This window comes from Salvelinus fontinalis, chromosome 7 (genome assembly GCF_029448725.1).
Source record: "Salvelinus fontinalis isolate EN_2023a chromosome 7, ASM2944872v1, whole genome shotgun sequence".
In the NCBI taxonomy this organism is placed as follows: domain Eukaryota; kingdom Metazoa; phylum Chordata; class Actinopteri; order Salmoniformes; family Salmonidae; genus Salvelinus; species Salvelinus fontinalis.
In genome coordinates, this window is record NC_074671.1 from 44,995,689 (window position 1) to 45,013,098 (window position 17,410).

A 17,410-nucleotide genomic window follows, 5' to 3' on the forward strand; every position below is an offset into this window, starting at 1 on the left:
TGAGACGCTTTATGAATATGGACTTGCTGCAGTAAATTATATCCCAGAAACAGTGATGATGATCCATCCCTCATTAAAACTGTTGCGGAAAACAAGTGCCACAGACATGTTACACAAAACAAAGTCACAGGCTTTACACAAAACTCCTAAGACAAAAATTATATCAAACCACATGGCAGTATTTTCATAGTAGCATATAAGAATGACATTTTGGGGTCTACTTTGGAGCATATTTTCTTTTAGCCTTTTTGGGGCTAAAATATGACCTGGTACAAAATTGTGTTAAGTACGGTAAAAATACCAAGCCTCACAGATGTAGGCTCCCAGTTCTCAGAATAAGACACCTATAGGTATGTGCTGCTGGCAGTAGTTGTGTAAACAAAGATAGTGCATCAACATTGCCACGGCAGGTTTGATTTAATCTGTCTCTATCTGTATCTGCAGCAGCGTAACATTATACAACAGGCAGGTCGGAGACAGGGTAAGTTCATGTAATACACACCTTACACTGTGTGTGTGTGTGTGTGTGTGTGTGTGTGTGTGTGTGTGTGTGTGTGTGTGTGTGTGTGTGTGTGTGTGTGTGTGTGTGTGTGTGTGTGTGTGTGTGTGTGTGTGTGTGTGTGTGTGTGTCAGTGGCGTACTACAGTTTTGCAAAGCCCGCTCGCAAGGTCTGAGCAAGGAACATGGCTTATGAGGTGTTCATATGCTATCTTGGGGGAAAGCACTCCTGGACCCCAACCCCCCCAAAAAAGTATTGGGTTGAGGGCCCCCCAGAGCTTATAGTCCTGCCCACATTGCGAGGGCGTGAGGTACGCCAGTGGTGTGGGTAGTCCTGCTGTGTTTGCGTTATTCTACTGGCAGTGAGAGCCAGACAGTGCAGAGCATACTTCTACTAAATGTAGATTGTCCTCCACACAATCTGTGTGTGTGTGTGTGTGTGTGTGTGTGTGTGTGTGTGTGTGTGTGTGTGTGTGTGTGTGTGTGTGTGTGTGTGTGTGTGTGTGCGTGTGCGTGCGTGCGTGCGTGCGTGCGTGCGTGTGTGTGTGGGGGGGGGGGCGTGCGTGCATGTGTTTGTGCACACGTGTCAGCATTGCAGGATAACTGTTCTGCAATGCAGTGCATTTGAGGTTTAAAGATGCTTCTGAAGTTTGTATTTTCCGCTTTAAAATTTCTGACTTGATTTTCCCTCACAAAAAATCTATCAACCCCTACAAAAATGTCCATTAATTATAATCCACATAATAATTCACATTTCCTGTTGCTGCAGGATAATTATCCTGCTGTAGCAAACTAGTTCAAATTAAGATCCTACATCTGTATCTAGTCTGTTGTCTACCCAATGTGAATTTCAACACTCACTTTCTCTCTAACATTCACAAGTGATCAACACAGGACATGATGCTATTTGTCATTTGAATTGTACAGCACACCGTGGTTACATCACACGGCTGGCTGGCCAGCGGCTACACAGAAAGAGATCAACAGTTGGCTTATGGCAGCGGATAACAGTCCGGACGGGAGTGGACCAGATGGACGAATTACACTCTGTATGGACGCACAGATGGACTACTACTCCACACTGGACGGTTCAACGAGAGTGCTGGTGTACATCCACAGGCATAGCGTTATGTCAATACTAGGAAATGGTTTGAATCCAGGACCCAACTAGGTAAAACAAAATCTTGAGCAAGGCACTTAACCCTAATTGCTATGTAAGTCACTCTGGGTAAGAGTGTCTGCTAAAAAATGTATGTTGTTTTATTGATACTGGAGAGGATTCCCATTTCCCCTTACTCCCCTAAGGATATATCGCCAGTCAAGTGATAAGGTGGTTTAATGGTGGTTTGTACATACACTGTTTATAAGGGCACAAGGCGAGACCCAGATGCAGACACAGTAGGCAGATGGTTTGAGTCTCTGACATTAATTACAATCCAAGGGGTAGGCAAGAGAATGTTCATGGACAGGCAAAAGATCAAAACCAGGTCAGAGTCCAGGAGGTACAGAGTGACAGGCAGGCTCAAGGGCAGGGCAAGCAAAATGGTCAGGCAGGCGGGTTCAGAGTCCAGACAGGCAAGGGTCACAATCAGGGGGACTAGCAAAACAGAGCGAAGGGAAAAAGCAGGATACCGGGAAACAACACACTGGTTGACTTAACAAACAAGACGAACTGGCAACAGACAAGCAGGAAACACAGGAATAAGTACCCAGGGACCAATGAGGAAAACAGGTGACACCTGGAGAAGGGTGGAGACAATCACAAAGACAGGTGAAACAGATCAGGATGTGGCACTGTTACATACAAGGACCAGGGGTGGAATTTCCACATTTTGACTGTGACATTTTTTCCCTTTCCAAACACTTTTTCCCCTATACCTTTTCAGGCCTCTGGGATTTGTGGTGGGAACTGAGAACAACTGAGCACATTATAACACACACTGGAACTTGTCCCAGTACTTGTTCCAGTCATCACAACCATGAGGTCACAGAACATCTACCTCTTATGCAACCTACCCAAGATATCAAATGCTCTCCTTAAAAGATGCCTGACGAATCAAAGTGAATTCTTCCGCTGCTCTATGTTCGCTACATAGATCAGTCTTAAGCTGCCATCATTGAAGTAATTTTTTTAAATGTCAAAATGTCCTGGCTCTGGCTCAACCCATCGATTTCTGGGACCAATCATAACGGTTAGAATGTTTTTCCATTCTAGAGTTCGTAGGGGAGGAACTCAGAGCCAGATTCAGAAACGGGATTAAATTATTCTGGCCCGGGAGCCCCGAGTTGGTGTGTTTCGCACCGGGTGAAAGTTGATTGCATTAGTTTTGGAACCGGGCTGCCTCCCAGGTGTGAGCCAGGTGCCCTATTCAAAGCCCATGGCGACGTTGGCTGCAATGAAAGTAATTAGCACGTGGAGTAATGAGTAGGATTATGTTTTGTCAAATGCAAAAGTGATTGCTTTTGATAACGCTATATCTGCCTTCCCAATGAAAACTAGTTAGAAATTTCAAACATATTGCAGCGACCCTGGTTTATGAACATGGATTTTCGACTCTGCCACTTGAGCAGGCTTTTGTGGCACAGTCGATAGCGCACTGGACTTTGAGGGTTCGAGATGTGTTCCCTGCCTGTTTTCATTACATTGGTGTTGGAAGGGATCAGACCTGGCATCCATGACAGTGTGTGTGCTTGGTCAGTGACCTCATTCCTGTAAGACTGCGTCCTATGGTCTAGTGTGAGGACGCACTCTTTGAAAGGAGGGAGTTGTGTTGCGACCCTGGTTTATAAGCGAAGATATCGACTTTGTCACTTGAGCATGCTTTTGTGGCACAGTCGATGACCCGCTGGACAAGGCCAACACGCGGGTGGCAGCCCGGGATGGCCCTAAACAGTTTCCCATGCATTGTCAATCAACCCGGATGTAATATAATTCTGGCCACATGTTGACTTAGTGGCGCTTCTCCTTGCAGGACGTGGGATGGGGAAGGGACGCACACACTGTAAACAGGAATAGGTGCATCACCGGTCACTGAGCTAGCAAGCTAAAGTTAGCTAGTTAGTCACATACATGTACGTTCAGCCTGTTAATTATTTCATTTCGATTTGACTTATCTTACGAAGTCAGCATGGCTTAACATAGTTTCTTTCGTTTTTGAACTCGACCTTGTTGCTCGATAGGTATTTTCATAGCTAACATGCTGTTGCTGTTAGCTAGCTAATGCTAGCAGCGCTGGCTAACCTCATATCTGGATGCCTTACTCTAGTTCAGGAAAGAGAGTTACTTACTGGTAAGTCAACTTTGCTTTCAAACTTTGTAATCATCTGTGGAATTGTTTTACATGTAATCATACAAGCTAGATAGATAGATGTTTTGTGACAAAGCCTGTTGTCATTCATTGGTTGTTTCTTTGGAGCTAGCTAGCTAAACTATCACTAGCTAGCTAGGTGGATAATAATGTGATGTACAGTAGGCGACAGTACCGTTATAGCATTACTGAATGACAACAATGTCGCCTATATAGTCACTACTAGTTGGTAAATTGGTTGATATGGGGTGCAGTAGGCTACAGTACAACATTCCTAAATTATAACCTTGTGGCCAGCTAGTAGTTGGTGATGGGTTAGGGTACAGTATACAGCAACAATAGCCTTCCTACTGTTTTGTTATTTGTTATTCGTTGGGTCCCTTGACAAAATTATGTTATTTTTGACATGGTAAAATAAGCTAATGGTTGTGTACACTCTCGCTAGATAGAATTGTGTGGTTTGGTGGCAGATTTTCAGAAGAAAATAGACATACAGTATATCATCATTTCTCAATCAGATGAGGTACACAGCTAACCCATTTAGAATTGTATTCATTCTTAAATGTGGACACTAATTATTGTTAATATTCGAATTCTCTAGGCCCTCCATTCCCAAACCTGAAGCCAACTGTTCCCAGCAGGAAAGACCAGGAAAAAGTGTTGGCTCAAGGTACAACTTCCTATTGAAGAAATGTAAGACAACTCAATGTCATATTTACTGACATGAAAAGAAGCATATACAAGCAATCTATCAAAAGTCTTTTATAAAGCCCCGTTTACATCAGCAGTTGTCACAAAGTGCTTAAGCAGATAACCAGGTTAAAACCACAAAGAGCAAGCAACGCAGACGTAGAAGCACAGTGGCAATGAAAAACTCCCTAGAAAGGCAGGAACCTAGGAAGAAACCTAGAGAGGAACCAGGCTCTGAGGGGTGGCCAGTCCTATTCCGTCTGTGCTTGTGGAGATTATAAAAGAGTACAGCCATTTAGGCCAGATTATTCTTCAAGCTGTTTCAGCGTTCATAGATGACCAGCAGTGTCAAATAATAGAGGGTGCAATAGTTCAGCACCTCAGGTGTAAATGCCAGTTGGCTCTTCATAGCTGAGCATTTAGAGGTTGAGACAGTAGGTCCGGTAGAGAGAGGCAGGATCAAACAGCGGGTCTAGGACAAGGTAGTACCTCCGGTGAGCCTTGAGCAGTTCAGGGTTCCATAGCTGCAGACAGAAACAATAGAGACTGGATCAGCAGCACGGCCAGGTGGACTGGAGACGGGAAAAGCCAGTAGTCGTCAGGCCAGGTTGTCCTGAGGCATGGTCCTAGAGCTCATGTCCTAAATCCTTATTTTATCTTGAGTGTAGACTAAGCCATGGAGATTTGTAACGTCACTTGATTTACCGTACTTGTCAATCCAGATCTGACTATTTGATATCCTTTTTATTGTACGCTGTTGATAATTTTTTCCCAACGCTAATCACTGAATGTCCTACTACAAGGATGTGGTCAGGTTGACACTTCTAAGTCATAATAACACAGAACACACACACACATATCAGATTGCAAGGGTAAGTACAATGAGCAGTTGGAAAAAAGAAGTCTGCTGCGTGGGTTGCCAGACACACACACGAACATAATTCATTTGTTGTATTGTATTTATTATGGATCCCCATTAGCTGCTGCCAAGATAGCAGTTACTGTTCTTCGGGTCCAGCAAAATTAAGGCAGTTATACAATTTTAAAAACATTACAATACATTCACAACACATTAAGTGTGTGCCCTCAGGCCACTACTCTACTACCATATATATATACAACACAAACTCCTTGTGTACGTGTGTGTACAGTGCGTATGTTATCGCGTGTATGCATGTGTCTCTTCACAGTCCCCGCTGTTCCATATGTTGTATTTTTATCTGTTTTTTAAGTCTAATTTTACTTCTTGCATGAGTTACATGATGTGGAATAGAGTTCCATGTAGTCATGACTCTATGTACTACTGTGTGCCTCCCATAGTCTGTTCTGTTTAGGTTAGTGTGTAGTCAAGGCTTTGTCATTAAAATTATATTGTGCCTATTTTTCAGATCTGCCAACCTGCTCGGTGGGTGACAGGTAACCAGGTAACCGTCTTTCCACCAAGCTGTTCCAGGCCTGGAGTGGCACGCTGGAACTTCCAGAGGCTTGTAGACCTGAAGCAGTGTGATGTGGTCCAGGTAATTATCAAACACACGTATACTCACTCACTCTCTAGGTTTTGTTGTATAATTATTTTAACTTAAGAAAATTGTTCCTCTCTGTCGTCTGCTCCTACGTCTGCTACACCGGCCACAACAGGTGATACAGATAATTATCACATGAATGTATACACACATGCACACTCGGGGCTCTATTCAATCACATCCGCTTTAGCCGACATCCACATAGCGGTTGTTTTGGCGGTGTCTGAGGTGGAACTGTATTAGGGCTGGCAAATTAACAAGCGGCTCCGGGCATTATACCTTAAGCGGACATTGCCATTGGCTCCACGGATTCGCATTAACAGAAATCTCATGCAGCCCTATTTACAAGTTAGAACAGTGGAATTTAAGATGTAATCCACACCCCAATTAGGCTGATAGAAATCCTCATTATTTAGTTTGAATTTGAGCGTCATTATTTCTATTGCTACACTTTCTCGTTCTGAACTTGTAACGCGAGTAGAACGGGTGTGGGTTTGTGACAATGATCAAGAGCTGCTTCTTACCAAGTTGACAGATCCAACGCAGTTACCCCTCAGACACCACCAAAACATCAGCTATGCGGGTGTCGGCTATCGCCGGTTAACGCTTGATCTGATTGAATCTAGGCCTTACACTCGTTCAGTCTATTTAGTTGTATGATTATTGTCAGTTAAGAAAATTGTGCCTCTCTATTTTAGATCTGCCAGCAGTTCAGCTGCAGTCACAGCAGTCTTCTGCTGTGGTAGTTAATTTACCGGCTGCACCAATGCCTACTACACTGGCCGTGAAAGGAGAAACTCACATGCACATTTGTGGCCTGCTGGAGGTCATTTTGCAGGGCTCTGGCAGTGCACCTCCTTGCACAAAGGCGGAGGTAGCGGTCCTGCTGCTGGGTTGTTGCCCTCCTACGGCCTCCTCCACGTCTCCTGATGTACTGGCCTGTCTCCTGGTAGCGCCTGCATGCTCTGGACACTACGCTGACAGACACAGCAAACCTTTTTGCCACAGTTCGCATTGATGTGCCATCCTGGATGAACTGCACTACCTGAGCCACTTGTGTGGGTTGTAGACTCCGTCTCATGCTACCACTAGAGTGAGAGCACCGCCAGCATTCAAAAGTGACCAAAACATCAGCCAGGAAGCATAGGAACTGAGAAGTGGTCTGTGGTCACCACCTGCAGAATCACTCCTATTTTGGGGGGTGTCTTGCTAATTGCCTATAATTTCCTCTTTTTGTCTATTCCATTTGCACAACAGCATGTGAAATTTATTGTCAATCAGTGTTGCTTCCTAAGTGGACAGTTTGATTTCACAGAAGTGTGATTGACCTGGAGTTACATTGTGTTGTTTAAGTGTTCCCTTTATTTTTTTGAGCAGTGTATGATCTAATGTACTGTGAAGGTATCCCATATTGCATAATCCTGGGACTTAATTTAAAACCGGAAACTAGAGAGACCTAGCCAAGAAGGGGGCTCTGGTACAAAAACAAAGGTATAACATTTAAGTACAAGGAGTAAAAATACCATATCTGTGGCCCAAATGGCACCATATTCCCTAGCGCACTACTTTTGAACAGAGCCCTATAGACCCCACTCATGAAAAATACTAGTGAATTACTACACGGAACCTATTTGAGCGGTAGTGACTATGTAGTGAAAGTGTAGTTTATGCACTACTCAAGATAAACAAGTAGAGTTTTTTTTTTGTAGTGTTCAGTAGGAAAACAGTAGTGTTTCCAGTAGTAATCAGGTAGAGATTTTTAATACTTGGTACTACACTAGAGCCAGACTACCGGCTTTTCGCGACTACAGAAGAAGTCCTTTGTAGTCCTCTCTTTCATAGCCCTGTAGGTTTTTAGGATACTGTATACCCAAAAGCTCAGTAGTTACACAGTAGTCATTAAGGGAGAATGGAAATAAATTGGAAATACATAGTGTTCACCAGTAGTGAAGCATCCCAATGTATCACTCATTACTACTTAAATTACTACATAAATCACTACCGGTTTATTACACATCTCAATAGCAATGAAGTAGTAAAACCAGTAGGTTTTGTGTAGATCTTGTGTAGTAGTGATGAGTAGTAATTCAGTAGTACTTTTTCATGAGGGAAATGTACTACGTAGGGAATAGGATGCCATTTGGGACACAGCCCTTGAGTAAACAGACCAGGTGGATGTTTGGGTTGTTAGAGGCCGGAGGTTAAATTCAGAGGACATTGTCTCGTAATTGTTATCTAATCCTGTAACTTAATTTAGAGTCTCACATAAAATAGCTGTTGTGTAATTTGTGGTCTTGATGCATGGTGCGCCTAATATGCCAACTGGGTTTTGAACCCAGGTTGTCTGTGCACCAGAAGACAGTGTTAGGCCGCTAAACTAATGCAAGCTAAAGCCTAGGCATTAGTTTGTGGAGTTAATACTAGTCTCAGGCAAGTTTACTCATCACATAAGCATGATGGGGCAACGCACTGGGCAATGCCACTGTTTGTTTGACTTCCATGAGTGCAGGTTTTCCATTTTCAGTTTCAATGCCATTGAAGGCATATATTCCCCTCAGAAAATGTATTGTTTTAGAAGACTTTATTTCAATGTGCCTATCCAATATGCATCAGTTAAGATATCCTTCACAGTGAGTTAGTTAGCAGACATGGTCTAGCCACTCTAGACCTGAAATGCAACTATCTCCAAATGAATGAATGTTAAATCTATTCAGTTCTTACATCTATTATAGACCTGGCCAATCAAGTGTGACCTGTGACTGCAGTGTAATCAATTTAAAAAACAAGCCGACCTGGAAACCTTAGTTTAGCATAATCAGTTTAACTCAATGGGGAAGCTTCTAGTCTCTGGGAATTAAATAAACATTTGAGGAACTGAAGATCTGCTTGCAAATGGGCACACAGTCCCCATTTTACAGGAGTATTTTTTTTTTTTTGAGCCACTTTCCCATTCGTTTTTAACGAGAGCTCATCCGCGGAAGTCCCAATCTGAAACATTTGGCATGCCTTCTCAACCCAATTATTTGGTAAAGACCTTTAGAGTCTGTTAATCTGTAAACAAACATAGCAAGCCATTCATAGAACCCAACCAGGAAGCGAGCATATATCTAGTTCCATACCCTTTACACTAGGTGTGTGTAGCAACTAGCCTATCTAGTATCTGCTATGCTCACATGCAAATCATAGAGCAATGGCTTGTATTTAAATGATGAGGGCATAGGAACACTTTGAGTTATTATATCATAATGTTATGTAAGTCATTAAAGGATAGTTCACTATTTTACAACTTGATGTTAGATGGTTCTTCAACCTGATAGTAGTCTATTGGCCAAGAATAAATGTAATCCAGGATTCCGTTTTTTAAACAGCCACTACAAACTTCAGCTAACTGTAGCCACCATAAGCAATGTGGTGACAAACAGAAAGACAGACAGAGACAGATAGACTGTGTAAATCAGTGCTGTGTGTGGTGTAAATCAGCTACTGCAGCTTTATTGCTGAACTCACTGGCACTTGACTTCTCCATGTGTTTGGTCCATCAGGGAAACCCTGGGCTGCAGAAGGGCAATCATTAGCCAAGTGTCAAGTTTGGTCTCCACATTCAAAACCACAGTTCATGGTTTGGTCATGCAGTGATGTAGTCAAGTCACTTAACAGTCAAGTCCCAAGTCCGCAATATCTGATTGTCAGAGTCCGTAATATTCGAGTCACGAGTCCTTTAGTAGTGCTAAAAGTTCGATTTTGAATTCTAGGACCCCTTTAGGTATAGAAAATATATTTTACAAGATTATTTGATGAAACACTGAATTTGGCCTTACTGCTATTAGTCCATACAAATCCATTGAATAACAGATTTGTATGATATAAAAAAGATCCTAATATTGAGTCATTGGGCATGGACTCTACAAGGTGTCGAAAGCATGCCAATGCTTACCACAGTTGTGTCAAGTTGGCTGGATGTCCTTTGGGTGGTGGACCATTATTGATACACACAGGAAACTGTTGAGCATTTAAATATTTTGGCTTGCCCATTCAACCTCTGAATGGCACACATACAAAATACATGTCTCAATTGTCTCAAGGCTTAAAAATCCTTATTTTACCTCTCTCCTCCCCTTCATCTACACTGATGTTGATTTAACAAGTAATAAGGGATCATGGCTTTCACCTGGATTCACCTGGTCAGTCTATGTCATGGAAAGAGCAGGTGACCTTAATGTTTTGTACACTTAGTGTATACCACCATTTGTTTCATGCAGCGCAACACATCTCCTTTGCATAGAGTTGATCAGGCTGTTGATTGTGGCCTGTGGAATGTAGACCCACTCCTCTTTAATGGCTGTGCGAAGTTACTGGCGGGAACTGGAACATGCTGTCGTACACGTTGATCCAGAGCATACCAAACATGCTAAAATGGGTGACATGTTTGGTGAGTATGCAAGCCATGGAAGAACTAGGACATTGTGTACAGCTTCCAGGAATTGTGTACAGATCCTTGCGACATGGGGCCATGCATTATCATGCTGAAACATGAGGTGCTGGCGGCGGATGAATAGCACGACATTGGGCCTCAGGATCTCATCAAGATATCTCTGTGCATTCAAATTGCCAACGATAAAATGAAATTGTATTTGTTGCTCGTAGCTTATGCCTGCCCATACCATAACCCCACAGCCACCATGGGGCACTCTGTTCACAACGTTGACATCAGCCCATACCACGCCATACACGCTGTCTGCCCGGTACAGTTGAAACCGGGATTAATCTGTGAAGAGCAAACTTCTAGAGTAGGAGAGGATGAGTGATATATAAAGAGAAGGATGGATGATATTGTTCTCCCCTAAGTGGAGAGCTGAACAGACATGGGGTACATGATGTAGATTAAGAAATGGAGGAAACTACTCTACACTCTACCGTACATCTCAACAATGTAGAGTAATTTCCTCTCCTTTTCTTAATCTACACTGATCTGAGAAGACATCTGGATAAAGACTTTTCAAATCAGCGCAGATTACATAAATCAAATAGGGACTACATCCCAAATGGCATGCTATTCCCTATGAAGTGCACTACTTTTGACCAGAATCAATATGGCTCTGGTCGTAAGTAGTGCACTATAATATACAGATGTAGGATCTTAATTTGATCACTCTTTTGTTCTGGAGAATTTTCCTATACAGCAGGAATTGCAAACTTGCAGTGTGTTCAAGGTTTAAAAAGGCTTTTAAATGCTGACATTTACACTTTAAAATGTCAGACTTTATTGCCCTAACAAAAAATTATCCATGAATTGTAATTCACATTTCCTGTTACTGCAGGATTATTTTCCTGCTATTGCAAACTAGCTCAAATTAAGATCCTACATCTGTAGGGAATAGTGTGTCATTTGGGACACAGCCAGGGAGAGTAAATAACTTTACATTATTGAGATCTCTCTCTGTCAAGACAGTCCTCCATGTCACTTTGAACTTGTCTTACAGCTGTGCCAAACTTTGGGGAGCCCCCGGCTTTAGCCTTGTTTGGGTAGCTTTGATTTGAGTTTGGGTACAGCAGCTTTACTTTAGGCTTCTCTGCTAGATTTGGCTACAGTCGTGTTACGTGCCGCTACCCACCATTAAGCCCCTGAAAATGTATGTCTCTGTCTACTCAGTACTGTGTACTCTAAGCTTTAGCCTGGTGCCTGGCATGTTCCAGGTGGCAGTTTACTGGGAGACTGGACACGCAAACTGCACAACCCATGCTGTGAGCAGTGTCACATCCACTACTAACAGGGGGTCATACTGGGACTTGTGTGTGTGTAGCTACAGTACATTGAGGGAGCAGTGGCGGTGGCTTGCTGGGTGAGACTTACAAGGCTCTCAGTCACCCCGGCTAATAGGATTGGGCTGGGTGCCAAAGGGCCGACAGAAGACCGCTTCAAAGGTCAGGGATCACAGGGAAACTTAAATATGAAGCAGCGGGATGCCAAGGCCAAGCAGAGAGAGAAAGGTGGGGGGAGGTTGGGTTTTCTGCATCAAGTTTTGTTGATCTGGTTGAAAGGGATTTGATCAGAGCCCCCATTCTTGCCAGGGTTGGGATTTGGGTGAGCAGGTAATTCGTAGGGAAACACGCAGTATTTGAGATCATGAAATTGTTTCCCCAGCCTTAATCTGAATGTTTTTGGTCTTTTGACCTGTTGGTAGTGCGAAGGCAACAGTGTAAATAGCATCAAAACAAGCAGATATCAGGTCATTTTGAGCAAACACACAGCTTAGCAAATCTATTACATGGAGTTTATACCTAGAAATGTCTGCCTCATGGCTCTGGTCCATCCCCACAGACTTACCACAAGGTCAATGAAGGACCCCAAGAGTGTATTAGGTTGCGTTCACAATGTGTGTATGAGTGTGTATGAGCCTGCGTTCACAATGGAACCAATGGAATAGTTCCAATAGAAAAACCACGTGTCACTGCTGAATGGCTCAATCAAAAGTTCTAAGTATTTGAAAGAAAATAAATACTATTCGGACCCAGGTTTGATCTCCACCATACAGCGCTACACTGATGTGTCATATGTCATCATTCCATTTACATTTTAGTCATTTAGCAGACGCTCTTATCCAGAGCGACTTACAGTAGAGTGCATACATTTTACATACTGAGACAAGGATATCCCTACCGGCCAAACCCTCCCTAACCCGGACGACGCTATGCCAATTGTGCGTCGCCCCACGGACCTCCCGGTTGCGGCCGGCTGCGACAGAGCCTGGGCGCGAACCCAGCCCAGCCTGGGCACGAACCCAGAGACTCTGGTGGCGCAGCTAGCACTGCGATGCAGTGCCCTAGACCACTGCGCCATCCGGGAGATCATGAAATGTCATAAGTCATGTCATATATCATCATGTTATGTATGGATTACATAAGGCTAATCTGTGATCCATCATGCCATTGTTTGCAGTAGCTTTATGATGGGACTACTCATTAATGAAGCTGATCTGAGATCTGTCATTCCTGTGTTTTTCCCATAGCCTAATGTTGATACTTCTCAGTAAACATGCCCTGAGGAGTGTGTTTTCATTATGTTCAGCAGCGTGAGCTGATTATGCTGTTATCGTTGGCATGACCATAAAAACCTGGCTATGGCTCATAAAAGAGCTATGCTCTGGGACACACTGAGCCCGATCGGGGTGTAAACATCATAAAACAGAGGCAGCACCATATCATTGAGTAAGTGTGTGCACACACCCACATACACACAGATAAATAGATACAGACACAGAAGTGTCAAAGTCTGGCCAGTTGCCAAGAAGTGTGTGTGTGGAGAACATTTCCTGTATGATAGACTATGGCATTAGGTAAAATTACTCTCTTTAAGTTAATGTCTTTTAGGAGTACAGGGTCCGTAACATTACTGATACACTGTAACTGATCACCTTTGAAGTTATTCCATAGAATAAACCATTTTGACCTGAGGAATGTAATTTGATAATGGTTACCACTTATCAATCACTGCTGAAAGTACAAATAACAAGCCTATAATAACCATATAAGAGAGTACGTTAGTGTAAGGGTATTCGGGCAATCTGCAATCAAAGTTTGATGAGGACAAAAGGTAACGCTTCTGAACAAAGTGGTGAATCCATGTGGTGAAATGGTGCTCAAGGTCACATCGACAGATTGTTCACCTAGTCGTCTTGGGGATTCAAACCAGCAACCTTTTGGTTAGTGACCCAACACTCTTAAACACTAATGGTGTCACACCTGCCGCCCAATGGAGTGAGTACCTCCTGAGGCACTGAACTCACACACACATACACATATCCCTTCTATCCACACACTATCTGTCCAGAGGCATTCTTTTGATAAAAGGCATTTTGAATGTTGATATGAACTTTCTGGCCTTAGAATATTGAACAGGATGGCATTTAGGGCTCCTGGGTGGTGCAGTGGTCTAAGGCACTGCATCTCAATGCAAGAGGCGTCACTACAGTACCTGGTTTGAATCCAGGCTGTATCACATCTGGACGTGATTGCAGCGTCGTCCCGGTTTGGCCGGGGTAGGCTGTCATTGTAAATAAGAATTTGTTCTTAACTGACTTGCCTAGTTAAATAAAGGTTACATTAAAACATGGCATGGTATGTTTGCAGTCATGAGAACAAACCTCTTCTGAAATCTATCTGAACTATGTGAAGGGAATAGAAATTAAATATTTCCATGTTTTTGCCAGCAAACAATTCAGCAAAGTCAGCAAACAATTCCTTTGGGAGCTCATTTAAATGGCAGCATCAGCTACAGCAATATACAACTATGGTATACTATAACAGCTATTGTATACTGTAACAGCTACTGTATACAACAATAAGAGAGAGTTTGTTGAAATATAATTTGCAATGTGGAAAACTTGCTGACTGCACATACACACACATACACACACAGGGCCTTTCAACCAGACTGCGCCTGTACAGATTAATTTTGTATTGCTCAGAAAGATGGCAGGAATATGAGCATTTGTGATTTCAGACTTTTTTGTTATGATACTTATTTTATTTACTTATTTTATGCCATTTTATTATCATCATAAATATCAGTACAATAACTTTTAGGTATAAGCAAACGAAAGTCATACTTCTGAGTATAAGACATCCTATTGTAAACTTATTCATTCAGAAAAACAACATGCTCTCTGTTTATGATACTGTGGGGTTGGAGTCATATGTGAGCAGAGTAAATAGTTGCAGTGCGTTCACATAGACTTTAGTGTAGCCTCTGATTTTCAGTTGTCATTTCCATTTTGTGAAATAACCCTGTGGACTGCAACAGGGAGGGAATACCTGCGCCTGTCCAATAAAACATTTACAAAATCTGTTTCCAATGCAAAACGTTTTGCTACATTCTACTAATTACAATACCCTTTATTGTCCATTACTTTATTGTCCATTAGGACAATGGAAATGTATCTTCTGCTCCGTTCTCAACCCCCCCAGACAGCACACATCACACGTACAGTTGAGATGAGTGTACAAAACATTATAAACATGCTCTTTCCATGACCTAGGTGAATCCAGGTGAAAGCTATGATTCCTTATTGATGTCACTTGTTAAATCCACTTCAAATCAGTGTAGATGAAGGAGAGGAGACAGGTTAAAGAAGGATTTCTAAGCCTTGAGACAAGTGAGACATGGATTGGGTATGTGTGCCATTCAGAGGGTGAATGGGAAAGACAAAAGATTTAAGTGCCTTTGAACTGTGTATGGTAGTAAGTGCCAGGTGCACCGGTTTGAGTGTGTCAAGAACTGCAACGCTACTGGGGTTTTTCACACTTAACAGTTTCCCTTGTGTGTCAAGAGTGGTCTACCACCCAAAGGACATGCAGCCAACTTGACACAACTGTGGAAAGCATTGGAGTCAACATGGGCCAGCATCCATGTGGAACGCTTTCGACACCTTGTAGAGTCCATGCCCGAATTGAGGCTGTTCCTAGGGCAAAAATATGAGCAAGATGTTCATAATGTTTTGTACACACAGTGTACATTTTTATTATGTTGTTTTCAAAATCTGTAGTAGACAAATTAGTATAAAATCTATAGGTATACAAAAGGGATAAGTGATTATCAATTAAGAGCCGTCGGATTAAGTAATAGTAAAATGTATTGTAACAAATGAGAAGAGAATATCGAAAGTAAAGTGAGCATTGCATTGTGAAAGGCAATTACTTTATATGAAGATGTATTGTAATTTGAAATATGTATTTCTAGATTAAACATTGAATAAGTTTGGTGAAAAAGTGACTATGAATTTGTTTGTTGTACTTAGTCAATTGAAAATGTGCTTAGAGTTTTGAAACAACTGGCTTTTGATGATCTGTTTTACGTTTTGTAGTAAGAGTTGTGAAAATGTACCACATACGATAAAAAAAATGAACATAAGTTTACATTACGTTATATTGCATTGGGGATCCCTACAGGTTAATGAATAAGCACTTTATGTCACATTGCACCACAAGCTTTGCTTTTAAGGAATTATTTTATGTCCAAAAACGTAATTCGCAGGTGTTTCATGGGCCATGTGCTATTATGATTTAGGGTGGAGGACTTTTGTCTTTAGGGAAATCAAGTCTAAGACGGTTGAATTATAGTCAACACTGGGACTTCCTATAGGACCATCTTTCCATTATTATGGGTTAGTAATGAGAAAGTAAATTATAATTTTATTCTATATGGTTAATGGCGTTAACCTACATTCACATGGGTATATGGTAATAATAGACTTCATTGGTGATTGGGTGCAGAATGGGGGAGGGGGGGAAGGTGAGCATGGAGGGAAGAGCTGTTATTAACCAGCTATTCACTCTGATTATATTTTACATCAAATCTGTGTCCCAACTGGCCCTATGTTGTGCACAACCTTTTACCCTGGCCTATAGGACTCTAGCCAAAAGTAGTGCACTATATAGGAAATGGGGTGTCATTTGGGACACAGTTCTAAACCGGTTTCTCTGTGGAATGCTATTGGGGCCAGTTGCACGAGAACCTGAACGGAATGGACATCACATGGACACATCATTAAAACCTCTTCCCACATATATCTGAGGGCCTCCCGCTGAAGAGAAAGAGGGAGAAAGGGAGAGAGAGAGTGCAAGGGAGAGAGAGAGAGAAAGAGCACGAGAGAGAGAGAGAGAGAGAGAGAGAGAGAGAGAGAGGGGGGGGGTGGGGGGGGGGGGGGGGTGGGTGGGTGGGTGGACGGACAGATGGACGGATGGAGAGGAGGGAAAGTCTTCAACTATTTCCGTTGCTGAAAGTACAGTTGGTACACAAAAATAAAAGACTATGACCTATGAAGACACTCAGATGGCTGGTGAATGTGTGCTCTCAGCAGTGTAAATAACCAAATTACCGAGGGTAATATCTGTTTTTCAAATCAAAGCACACAATTTTATTGGTCACATACACATATTTTAGCAGATGTTATTGTGGGTGTAGCGAAATGCTTGTGTTCCTAGCTCCAACAGTGCAGTAGTATCTAACAATTTACAACAATCCAAAAATCCAAAAGTAAGAGAATGGAATAAAGAAATATATAAATATTAGGACGAGCAATGTCAGAGTGTCTCTCTGGCCTCTAGGTCACCAGGCTGCTCGTTAGGGCACACACCTGTCACTAGAATTACGCGCATAATGACACTTACCTGGACTTCATCACCTCCTTGATTACCCGCCTTTTATATGTCACTCCCTTTTGGTTTCTTCCCCAGTCATCATTGTTGCTAATTATCCGCATAATTTTCCTCCCTCATAATGCCATCTATTTTGTGAAGTGCACCAGTCCCTCCTGCAGCAAAGCACACCAACAACAGGATGCTGCCACCCCCGTGCATCACGCTTGGGATGGTGTTCTTCGGCTTGCAAGTCTC

At 42.5% G+C, this 17,410-nt stretch overlaps 1 long non-coding RNA gene across 2 annotated transcripts; it reads left to right on the top strand.

Annotated features, from left to right (window-relative positions):
• The first annotated feature begins 1,694 nt into the window (after positions 1-1,694).
• On the top strand, positions 1,695-15,784 carry LOC129859513 (uncharacterized). Of its 2 annotated transcripts, none has more exons than XR_008760182.1 (4): positions 1,695-3,788; positions 4,408-4,499; positions 5,885-6,013; positions 6,718-15,784. It is a non-coding gene; the product is annotated as an uncharacterized LOC129859513 (long non-coding RNA). The 2 variants fall into 2 exon arrangements; XR_008760181.1 differs by having other exon boundaries at positions 3,424-3,788; positions 4,408-4,476.
• Positions 15,785-17,410: the final 1,626 nt, after the last annotated feature.